The 12,226-nt window shown below is 42.1% G+C and overlaps 1 long non-coding RNA gene across 2 annotated transcripts in view; it reads right to left on the bottom strand.

The window, feature by feature from the left end:
• Positions 1-3,619: 3,619 nt before the first annotated feature.
• LOC132526868 (uncharacterized) overlaps positions 3,620-12,226 on the bottom strand; it is a 102,200-nt gene continuing 93,593 nt past the window's right edge. For both annotated transcript variants that reach the window (XR_009542731.1, XR_009542730.1), the window contains exon 4: positions 3,620-3,983. This is a non-coding gene — a long non-coding RNA (uncharacterized LOC132526868). The remainder of the gene's footprint in view (positions 3,984-12,226) is intronic.

Raw genomic sequence — 12,226 nt, forward strand, 5'->3', positions numbered from 1 at the left:
TTTTCATCAACAAGGCTTGCTACACAAAGAGTAGTCCTTGAACCAGAAGCCTCAATGTCACCTAGGAATTGTTAGCAATTCAGAATCTCAGGCTCCTCTCCAGATCTACTGAATCAGAAACTGCCTTGTAATAAGATCCCTGAGGAACTTGTATGAACATTAAAGTTTTAGAAGCCTGGGCTTAGATAACTGCTCTCTCAAGCCCTGGGCTAGATGATAAGAAGCCAAGGATAAGGAAAAAACAGACTTAGTTACTTGGCTTCGCTGACTTGATTAGATGCCCTGTTTTATACCTGCCAACACCTCAACTTCATCAGTTCATTCATTCTTTCACTCATTCAACAAACATGTATCTAGCACTACATTTAGGAGTTTAACAAAATTAGCAAAAATATTAAAAAGCGAGCAAAGAAGAAAGAAGAGGCAAACTCTGCCCTTTAAGAAGCTCCCTGTGTATTTGAGAAAACAAATATCGTAATCACACAGGTAAATGTTAAGGTGTTGATTACGTCTAAGCACTACCCTGGAGAGGTACTGTGGGGATTCCTCCCATGGGGGATATTTGATCTGATCAGGATGGTCGGGCAAGGCTGCCCTGAGGAGATAAGAAGGGTGGGTAGAGAAGGGTGGGACAGGTAAAGAGGAGAATGCTCAGGGCAGAAGGAAAGGACAATGCGTAAAGCCCTTCCAGGCAGGAAGAAGCAGGTGAACTCAACTAGTTGCCAGGAGAGAGGGAGCGTGGGATGCAGAGAGCTGACCAGGGAACTGGGGAGGGTCAAAATGAGCTCAGACAGGTGACCAAGGGTCAGCCTCTTTAACACTTTAAAACCCACATTAAGGAGTTTTTCCCCTTAATCCTTAAACTAACAGAAAGCCACTGATGCATTTTGTTTTATTTTAATATTTATTTCACTTTGGTAAGAATACTTAACATGAGATCTACCCACTTAACACATTTGTACATGTACCTTATTGTTGACTCTAGGCTGACCATGTTGTACAGCACATCTCTAGAGGCTATCCACCCTCTTTAGCTGAAACTTAATGCCCATTTATTAGTAATTCCCCATTCCCCCCACTTCCAGCCCCTAGCAACCACCCTTCTACCCTCTGATGTTATAAATTTGACTATTTTAGATATCTCAAATAAGCAGAATCATGTAGTATTCGTCTTTCTGTTTCTGTTAACTGGCTTATTTCACTCACTGTAGTACCCTCAAGTTTCATCCATGTTGTTGCATATCGCAGAGTTTCCCGTTATCATAAGGTTTAATAGGATTCCGCTGTGTGTATATACCACATTTTCTTTATCCATTCATCTGTCAATGAACATTAGGTTGTTTCCACACCTTGGCTATTGCGAATACTGCTGTCTTGAACGTGGGAATGTTAATTTCTCTTTGAGACCCTGATTGCAATTTTTTGGGTTAAATACCCAGAGTTGGGATTGCAGGATCACAGAGTAGCTCTATTTTTTAATTTTTTGAGGAACCTCCACACTGTTTTCCATGGTAGGTGTATCAGTTTGCATTCCCACCAGCAGTGTGCAAGCCTTCCCAACCTCACCATATTCCTCGCCAACACTTGCTGTCTCTTTTGATAATAGCCATCCTGACAGGTGTGAGGTGATATCTCATTATGGTTTTGATTTGCATTTTCCCAATGATTAGTGACATTGAGCATCTGTTCGTATACCTGTTGGCCATTTGTATATCTTCTTTGAAAAAATGTCTCTTCAAGTCCTTAGCTCATTTAATCAGGTTTCTAGTTTTTTTGCTGTTGACTTGTAGGAGTTTCTTATATATTTTGGAGATTAATCCCCTATCAGATACGTGGTTTGCAAATACTTTCTCCCATCCCATAGGTTGCGATCACTCTGTTGATTGTTTCTTTTGCTGAGCAGGAAGTCACTGATGCATTTTAAATATAGTGCTTTCCCGCATAGCACAGTTTATCAACTGAGAATGTACACAGTCTGAGCCCTGTCCCAACATCTTTTGTCCGTGTCTTTCCCCCTCCTTTCCTTATCACCCAGCAGAGGAGACCAGCATAGCTTAGCATGTTCACACCACACTTGTTATTTGGAGCTGACAGACAGAATGGAGCCATGGGTCAGGCTGACTTGGATTAAATCCATTACTATATCTTCTTTGCTGCAAGGGCCACAGTGACAGTGGTCCTACTACAGATGACACCATCATTACAGCATGCTCAGCGCTCCACCACATACCCAGGCCCAAAGAAGGATGGACTAAATAACTGTTGGATGAATGGCCTAGCCCAGGTTCCTTCACCTCAGAAAGCCTCGGTTTCCTTGTCTGTAAAATACGATAATAATAGTACCCGCTTCCTAGTGTTGCCTTAGAGATATGACCATATAGTTACATAGCACAGCCAGACGTTCCCTCAACACACACACACAAGAGGTCCCAAAGGAAAGATAGTATGAGCTGCAGGTTTCCACCACCAGCTACCACAATCACAGAGGGTCTATTAAATATTGTCCAAATAACTCCTGAATAATCCGGACGGTTTTGCAAGCGGATGGAGAGAAGGAAATGTCCTCATTTACTACTATCTCATAGTTTCTGATACTGTCTCAATTTCATCCTGTTAATTACTATTCTTCTAGGTGCCATATTATACATTTTTTCATAATTATGCATTTTTTAAGTTCATACTTTTGTTGTTCTCACAGCACAAAGCTACATTTTAATAAAGGCACCTTTGTACATCAAGTTCCTCTGGTTTGGAGATGTGGAGACAAGCCTTTATCACAGCCTAAACTTTGATCTCCTGGGCTGTTGAACTGATCTGTGAATGAGGAAGCTCTGAACCTTGAAAAGCCTCACGTTGGGTCATAGACTAGACACTCATCACCGATCGCTCCCTTCCCTCATCCTTCTCCTCCTACCCATGGAGCTCTGACATGTGCGAGCATGTGACCTTGGATAAATTACTTGTCCATGTCTCAGTTTCCTCAACAGTAAAGCAGGGCACAGAAGAATCATGGTAGAATGGTGAAGAGCTAGGTGAACCCCAGTTGGCCTGGGACAGTCCTGGTTTGTGTTTAATTATTCCAGTGTCAGTATAAAAGTATCCTGGCCCAGCTGATAAATTGCATAGTTATTTTATTAAAAGCATAGGCTTGGGGTTGAGCCAAGCAGGATCTGAATGACATTTTAGTCCCTTAGTGCCGTTAGCAAGTTACTTAACCTCTCTGTACCTCAGTTTATTTACCTGGAAAATGGCGATAAGGATATTGTTTCCCTTGGACTTTCCTGGTGGTGCAGTGGTTGAGAATCTGCCTGCCAATGCAGGGGACATGGGTTCGATCCCTGGTCCGGGAAGATCCCACAGGCCACGGAGCAACTAAGCCCATGTGCCACAACTACTGAGCCTGCACGCCACAACTACTGAAGCCCGAGCGCCTAGAGCCCATGCTCCACAACAAGAGAAGCCACTGCAATGAGAAGCCCGCGCACCGCACCGAAGAGTAGCTCCCGCTCGCCGCAACTAGACAAAGCCCGCACACAGCAATGAAGACCCAACACAGCCAAAAATAAGTAAAATAAAATAAATCAATTTATTTTAAAAAAAGAATATTATTTCCCTCAATGGTTATTATAAGAATAAATGAAAACAATATAGGAAAGAGCACCATGAACAGTAGCAATGACCACCCTCATCCTTCTCATTGGCGATTCTGTTTACTCAGGACACTTTCAGTTTCAAGTGTGAGAAATACACCTCCAAGTAACATAAGCAGAAAAGAAAACTTAAACATAAAACTGCAATGTCCAGGGGATTTTCTACCTTCAGGTACTTCAGGGTTCAGGGGCTTCAGTGATGTCACCAGGAATCTATGATCTTCTTCCATCTTTCAGTTCTCTTTTCCTCTACGTTGGCGGCATCCACCAAAAGGCTCTCTACATGGTGGCAAAGGCAGCCGCGGAGCGCTCCAAATTGAGGCTTCAGAGTTCCTGATTTCAGAAGGAGAAAGATCCTTATTTCTCAGCATCCATACCAGTGCTTGGGAAAGGTCTCTGAGTGGCTCCAGTGGGGTCCTGTATCCACTTACCCCCGTAGAGAAGGAGATGGAGCAGGCTGATCGGCCAGGCTGGGCCACATGCCCCCGCATGGCAAAGGGAATGAGCACTCGTGGTTAATGGCTCCATCAAGTAGAGGTGGGCCGAAAAAGTTGCCCAGAAGGAATGAAGGATAGACAAAAAAATAACAGATGTCTTTCACAGATAGCCTTAAGAAATGATTATTAAACTACACTCAGTTCTCAGTGTTCCTATGTTCAGAGACTGGTCTCTGATACAGACACACAGAATTTAGTTCAATTCATGAAGAGCCAAAAAGAAGAAAATAATGGATAATAAAAGAAAAAAAATTTTCAAAATGGAAGGAAGATACAAGAGACATAGCCCATAGCAGATGATGTATCTTTATAATGTGGTTGCCTGTACTGCTGTCTCTCCATTTTGCTCGGGCACATCCATTATCCTCCGGTCTCTGCCCAGCTCTGTGTTCTTGAGGCCCGCCTCTTAGGAGGGCCTCAGCCAGGTACCAGTGGGATTGGATTGGGGGAAGAAATAGGGGCTGGCATAATTGTTTCCCCCAACTCAGTCTCTGCCTTGCCAAGATCCTGCCAGACTCAAGCTTTCTCCAGACTCTGTAATCACGTCCCTTCTCCTTGGCCTTTTGTAAAGGTTGTAACAGCTTCCCATGTTGCATCCTTGGGTGCTTCATCATGAACTATTGACTTAACCCTGCCCACTCCTCTCTACAAAGTGATTAAACTCAGTTCAACTCTCTTTGCTGAAACTCTTGAGTATGCCTTCTGTTTATAGCCAAGACCCTGACCCCTAGTTCGCCTATATTAGTTTTCTCTTTTCCCCCCATATTAAACAAATAATACATATCATTGTTAAAAAGTGTGAAAATACAAAAAAGAAAAGAAAAAAATCATACCTTATCTTACCCCTAGATGTGATGATTACATAAATTTTGGGATATACCCTTCCAAAATTTATTTTTTGCATGTAAATACATATATACACATTTTTTTTACAAAAGTGGAATGATTATTCAGTTTTTAAATAGAAAGTTCTCAAAAGTGAAAAGTGTGTAAGAATAGTCTACCTTTCCTATTAAAACAGATCATAGGAAGCTAATGTTCTCAGATTAAATCTCAATCACACAAAACTTAACTTCATATTTGTAGAACATTATTATTACGATTATTATAACTTCACTTTTTTTTCCAGAACAATTACAAAATGATTATTTTCAGAGTTCTCACTTATAAAGTGACTTGACTTTCAAATTTTACTCAGGCTGGGAAAAATAAATGTGAGGAATATTTTTTAACTTAGCTGGTTTTCCGTGAATTTCTTCTACAATCATAGAGGAGAAGGAAAAAAAGAGAACTGAAATGAGATGGCACATTTTCTAGTTTTGATTTCCATCTGGAGGGGTTATATTTAGCTCAAAATGAGGATATAACATTCTCCCTAGGTACCTCACTTTCAAAGAATAAAAAAAAAAAAGCCAAATGATGATGAGTATTTTAAAAAACACAAGTTATGTCTCGCACAATCTGAATGGAATGCTGATTCAGCAATGCCTGTCAAACAAGGCAAAAGGATTTGGGACTTTGTATCTTGCCAAGAACTGTTTTATAACTGGATGCCCAGGCATGGCTGAAACTATTCGAAAAGTTCTCACCAGTTGGTACTTTAACAGAAGTAATAAATATGAAGTCCACTTTGGAACCTGATGTGGTCAGCAATGAACTGAACTATTTGTCTCCCCCCGCCCCAACCAAACTCATATGTTGAAATCCTAATCCTCAATGTGATGGTATTAGTGGGGGGAGGGAGAGCTTTGGGAAGGTAATTAGTTCCTGAAGTTGGAGCCCTCATGAATGGGATTAGTGCCCTTATAAAAGCGACCTGAGACAGCTCTCGCACCCTCTTTCCACCATGTGAGGATACAATAAGTCCAGTTTGCAACCCATAAGAGGGTTTTCACCAAAACCCAATTATGCTGGCACCCTGATCCCTGACTCGCAGACTCCCAGCCTCCAGAACTATGAGAAATAAATGTTTGTTGTTTACGCCACCCAGTCTATGGTAGTTTGTTATAGCAGCTTCAAATGACCAAGACAGTGTCCTTTAAAATGAATATGGCCACATTTATCGGTCCAAGTTATTCAGAGTGATCTAAAATAACAAAGTGCTTATCTACCAAAAAGAACTGGGCAACAGTTACTCATGCAAAACTTGTGAAGCATTTATACTCCCACTCAATCATTTCTGTGATCGGATATCTTCATTTTCTCCTCTTAGATGATATTCACTGCTCTTCTCTCAGCGTTTCTAATACTTCTTAGGGAAGACATGGCAAATATAGATTTTTTTTGCCCCAGTCGCCAGCCCCTTTAACTCAGTTTTTTAAACCATTGATTTTACAGTAATTCCTAAAAGATTCCTTCTGTACTGCATCACCTCTCTGACTCACCCACCCCTGCCCTCATGGCTCCAGAAAATTCTTGGCTTGGGCGTAAACCCTGCTTCTTGGGCTGGGGCTTCCCCAGTTGCAGAAGGAATGGCAAGGTCAACCAAACGTCTCTTTCACCCATATAGTCCTTGTAAATGTTGTCTGGAGTCATGTTCTCTACATTTTTTCCAGTTCTCGGAACTTTATGAGTATTGAGCTTTTGAAAGCATGCTGAGAGAAGCGGAGAGATACAGAAGCCCTCAGCAGTGACGTCAATGCAGTGTCTACTTCCATTTAACTGTGTCTGGTAGTGTGTACCAGAGTCTGCACAAAAATCACTCTGTGCTCTTGGCCTCAGTTGAGCCGCCTTTACTTCCAGGACTCTGCTCTTAGAAACCCACATTCAAAAAATAAAAAAGAAACCCACATTCTTAGTCCATCTCAGAAAACAGTCTTCGGCCCTGGTTGGCATTATGGTATGCTTCTTATCATCTATTTGCATCAAATTGTCTTCCACACACACCACATCCTGCCACCCCTCAGCTCAGCACTCCTGCAGATCCTACGCATTCTCTGAATACGGTTTACACATTTAGGAAAATCTGGGGCCTCCCGGGAAGGACCTGGGGAACACCAAGTGTACCGTTTCCTGCTCATTGAGAACCATGGGTCCGGAGCCTGAAGTTACCTAGACAGCTTCAGTGGCTTCATTCCAAAGAACAGGCCCCACTTTTTACTAAGATTGTAAGAGCTTGGGGGCCTTCTTCAAGGAGCCTACTGGTAGAAATCATGCTCCAACACAGGCTGACATCACCAGGCTCCAGCCACAGTGGCCTCCTTTTGTTGTTTTGGTTCCTTAACTACACCAAGAGCATTCACGCCTTGGGGGCTTTGTTCAGTCTGTTCCCTCTGCCTGGATACTCTGCCCCTAGATCTTGATAAGCTGCTGCTTTTTCATCATCCAGGTCTCAGCTTGAACATGACCTTCTCAGAGAGGACTTTTCCCACCACCTATCCAAAATAGCTCATGCATGCCCGGTTGTTCTCCATCATGTGACCCCATTTTGTGTACTTGTGGGTGCTCAACAGCTGAAATTACCATATTTATGGGGTTTTTGTCAGGGCTGGCTTCAGGGTGAGTGATATGTGAAGTCTCTTGGAATCCCGTGCTTAGAAGTGTCCTCCATGTTGTTTAATGCTCTGCTGTTGCCATCTTGAAATTCTTAATAATTTTTTTCCAAGGAGATCTTCATTTTCATTTTATACCACAAGTTATGCACCTCTCTGGCTTACTGTTTATTATCTCTTTGCTAGTAGGGTACAAGCCCCAGGAGAGCAGGGACTTTATCTTTTAGGTGCAATATTGTGTTGTCAGCGCTTAGAACACTACAGGGAATAGTGTAGCTGCTCAATAAACAGTTGTTAAGTTAAACAGAGGATTATTATGTGACCCAGCAATTTCACTACTAGGTATATACCCGAAAGAACTGAAAACAGATGTTCAAGCAAATACTTGTATAAAACTGTTACAGTGGCACTATTCACAGTAACTAAAAGGTGGAAACAACCCACATGTCCATCAGCTGTTGAATGGATAAACAAAATGTGCTATATCCATACAATAGAATATTATTCAGCCAGGAAAAAGAATGAAGTACTGATACATGCTATGACACGGATGAATGTTTTCCTTGGCAAAACATGTTAAGTTAAAGAAATCAGATACAAAAGGTCACATATTTACAATTCCGTCTTGTGAAATATCCAGAAACAGTAAATCTGTAGGGATAGGAAGCAGATTGGTGGCTGCCAGAAGCTAGATAGGTCAGGGGAGGGAGGGGAGATGGAAAGTAAATGTTTAATGAGCATGGGATTTTACATATTTTGGTGTAATAACAATGGGTGGAACTGGATAGAGATGGTGGTTGCACAACATTACGAATGTACTAAATGCTACAGAACTGTTCGCTTTAAAATGGTTGATTTTGTTTTAAAATGATTAACTTTATATTATATGAATTTTACCTCAATTTTTTTTTTTTTTTTTTCCCGGTACGCGGGCCTCTCACTGCCGCGGCCTCTCCCGTTGCGGAGCACAGGCTCCGGACACGCAGGCTCAGCAGCCACGGCTCACGGGCCCCGCCGCTCCGCAGCACGCGGGATCTTCCCGGACCGGGGCACGAACCCGCACCCCCCGTATCGGCAGGCGGACTCTCAACCACTGCGCCACCAGGGAAACCCTACCTCAATTTTTAAAAAAGAAAACTGAAAAAAATATTTGTTGAATGAATACATATTTATAGAACTTGTGTCAGAACTCTTTCCACAACTAAGTACAGAGTATTCTTAATTCAGCCTAGGGCTTCAACAATTTCAGTCCAAAGCTTTTGAGTCTGCATGAAGATAATAAGGACACATTCACACCACCATCTGGAAAAACACTTCAAATATTTGCTTCCATCAAGGTGACGTCAGACATTGTTATCATCATGATGCCAACACTTTATTACTTTTTTTGGTGGTTATTTTTGTTTGTTGGTCTTATTTTTATTTTTAAAACTTTTTATAAAAGAATTTTTAAAGATAATTGTAAATGCATATGCCATTGTAAAAAAAAATTATGCAGAGAGGTCCTGTGTTCTTCCCCAGTTTCCCCCAATGGTAACATCGTGCAAAATTACAGAGTAATATCACAACCAGGAAACTGACATTTATACAATCCATCTACCTCATTCAGATTCAGTGGTTTTATACATACTCATTTGTGTGTGTGTGTCCTGTTTCTATACTGAAGTGTAACAATAGTTCCTTTTAGTATTATTATAGTCTTTGGATGGGTAAGACATTCCAGAGAGATTGTGGCACCACCAGAATAACCACAAGTAAATGGTCCCAAGTACAAGTTAAAAGAAAGAAATATTTCTAAAGTAGTAACAGGGGCTTAGCAGTCTGGAACCTGTTAGTTCAGCGATGCCTTATTTACATTCACTTGACCCTTTCAGCACCAGGATTCTCAGAAGGGCTGCTGCACATTTTGGTTAATTCAACAGACCGAGGGATGAGGTATGGTAAGATGTTCTTCTTTCATTTGAGAAAATGGGAAACTTAAAAGCTGACAAACACTGAGTGGTAGCATAGAAAAGATGTAATAAGGAGGATTGTTTTTACTTAGGAGGATGTTCCATTCTACATTTCATTGGTTAAAGGACTAGACATCTCTTCTGCCTAGTCGACATCCCTCCCACCATCACCTGCTAATAGCGTGTAGATTTTCCCCTGAGGGGCCACTCACCTCCTCTCCTAGTCTAGTTGTTTTGGTGGTGCTACACACAAACCACATTTTCTCCTCCCCACCGCCCCCATGGCTCAGTAGAAGGACTCCATCAAAACATTCTACTCTTCTGGACACAATGATTGGTTCAGAAAATGCACGTATCCAAAACTGGTCAAAGAGATGTAATCCATGATCTTTTCCTTGGGTTTGGAAAGAGTCTCTTCACATTGGGTTTGAAGGTGTTAATACACAGGCATGGAGTATCAGTGGACACCAGCAGTGGCATCATGCTGGAAATGAAGCCAACATGGACGGGAGCAGAATTGAGAGCCCTACCTGAGTGTCTAGAACCAGCAATACCTGAAGGTCTGAACTTCTTAGTTACATGAACTAATAAGATAATTACCTTCTTGTGTGTACTTAAATTTTTTTGAGTCTTTTTTGTTTTCTTTCTTTTTTGGTCACTTGCAACTCAGTGAGAAGGATCAAAGCAAATAACACTTGTTAGGCTAAGCTTGGGGCCATAAATCCTTAAGCTAATTTACTATTTGTACTCTCATCATTCAACAATTCCCTTATCTTCTCATCTGTCTGCATTAGTGCCTGCAATAATTTGCCTGACCCAGGCTTTGGTTCTCGGTGTAAAAAGAAGTAGCTCAAGTAGAGTGAATGAATAGCGCTGCGAGAACAATAGTGCTTCTGCCCCTACAAATGTCATCTTTTAAATAGGTTATGCATGTGTAATGCTGCAGCTGACCATCTGCACTGATTATTTAAGTTCTGTAATGAAGTGGTCGGGGGCCCTCATTGTTTATTTATGTGATGCAGTCAGTCACTCTCTAAAACCTAATTCAATCTTCAGTTACTGTTTTGTAGGTTAGGAGCTCTAATGACTGCAAAAGAAATGTTTGCTGCTTCAGATGGTGCTATTAAAAGAGAATTGTTCCCAAAGAAATTCTTATCTCCTGATGGGGGGAGCTAAATCACTATAAATTATGGAAAAAGAAATTGCAAATGTGTCTTGCTTTCTCTTTATGGGAGGCATTGTTTTATCACAACTGTCAAGGAGAGCGCGCACCTATTTTGAAAAGCTTTTTACAGCTTCGAATTAAGCCCACATGGAGAAATAAGAGGCTGCACAATTAGAGCAGCTGACTGTAGTTCTGCTTTGCAAGGCAAAGGCAGAGTTTCACCATTACTTTCTTATTCACAAATGGCACCAGCGAGGGGGCAGGGCGGGTCAAGGCTGTGGAAAAGCCGAGAAAAGCAAGAGCAAAATACAGTTAAGAGAAACAACCGAAGAGATCACCAGAGACCTGGCAGGAGAATAATAAGAATCTTGAAAAGAAAAGGGGAGACCTTTAGAATTTCATTACACTGGGGAGGAGGGGAGAGGGGGTGTGTGGATTCTCATTTGTTTCAACCGAATAAGCACAATCAATCAATCCATCAATGTTGATGTAAACTTTGATCTTATAAAAATTGCATAAAGGGTGGCTGTTTCTCGTCTGTCCATCACAGGGGATTTCAAAGGACTCCGCGCCTCTGTAGTCACTGCTCACATTCATCACACTGTGAATGTGTTCGGTGAGACCAGCAGAGGGAGCGCAAGATTAATGGGTGGGTCCAAGAGTCACCAAGGCAACCATCTGCCTCATTCTGGACCTCCCAATCCAGTTTGCGCAGGTGAAGCTCTGTCTCCCAGGCCTCCTTTCCTAGCTCTCTCCATCCCTCCATTTCCTTCTCTTTCCCTGCCCCCCAAACAGCCCTGCCCTGCCACTCAAACTGTCTGACTGGTCATCTGGGAACATTCTACCCAAGAGTCCACAGGTTGACATTCTGTCGGCAGATCTCACGATGGATGAGAAAGGAAGGCCCCACTGTGAGGCAAACATTAAAAATCGTGCTGAGCGAAAGAATTCTCAACGCCAAGTAGAAGGCTTAGGATCTGATGTTAAGAGAATATAACAGGTTGCAAAACTATGTATATACTAGTAAAACAGGAGGGAAAGGGGCAGGGCACAACCTTTGAAAGAATGACATAGCCCGAGGACATGACATAAATGGATTAGAACCAAATGGGTCCAAGATGGTGGACAAGTCGACTTCCACTAGACCTTAAGCCTCAGTATATGCTCATTGTAACACTTCAGCAAGCTAAATGACACACCCACAGGCACCGTGACAGTTCTAAGGACCACAAGGATCAAAGAGTGGGCGGTGGCCCAATTCCTGGAAATCCCCGCCCCTTCCTGAAATAGCTGGAATACTCCTCCCACTCATTAGCCTATGAAATTACCCACTCCTATAAATAATGGAAACCCCATACCCTGGTGCCTTTCTCACCTTCTGAGATGGCCCATACTCTGTCTGTGGAGTGTGTTTCTCTCTAAATAAATCCACTGCTTACCTATCACTTTGTCTCTCGTTGAATTCTTTCTG

This window comes from Lagenorhynchus albirostris, chromosome 10 (genome assembly GCF_949774975.1).
Source record: "Lagenorhynchus albirostris chromosome 10, mLagAlb1.1, whole genome shotgun sequence".
Classification (NCBI taxonomy): domain Eukaryota; kingdom Metazoa; phylum Chordata; class Mammalia; order Artiodactyla; family Delphinidae; genus Lagenorhynchus; species Lagenorhynchus albirostris.